The 257-nt window shown below is 34.2% G+C and overlaps 1 protein-coding gene across 5 annotated transcripts in view; it reads left to right on the forward strand.

Annotated features, from left to right (window-relative positions):
* LOC119593479 (tRNA (guanine(37)-N1)-methyltransferase-like) overlaps positions 1-257 on the forward strand; it is a 5,351-nt gene that overhangs the window by 3,236 nt on the left and 1,858 nt on the right. The gene's annotated exons all lie outside the window — the stretch shown is intronic.

The following is a 257-nucleotide window of genomic DNA, read 5'->3' on the forward strand; positions in this document are numbered from 1 at the left end:
TAAAAATAAGAATAGAGATCAGCTCATAATGTCCCTGTGTGTCCCTTGTTTGATTTTACTCTAGGGATGATGTTGCATTTAGCTATAAACAATCTTTTCCTATTCAGTATATTACTAACTAGGAAAAATATGAAAATAGATGAGTACACCCCCATATTGTTTTCTAAAGTATACATCAAAATGCATTGCATATATTCATGATGCAATAAATCACCACAAAACCCCCCACGTTTCCTGAGAAACCCTTGGCTCTCTAC

The sequence above is a fragment of the Penaeus monodon genome, chromosome 32 (genome assembly GCF_015228065.2).
Source record: "Penaeus monodon isolate SGIC_2016 chromosome 32, NSTDA_Pmon_1, whole genome shotgun sequence".
Lineage (NCBI taxonomy): Eukaryota > Metazoa > Arthropoda > Malacostraca > Decapoda > Penaeidae > Penaeus > Penaeus monodon.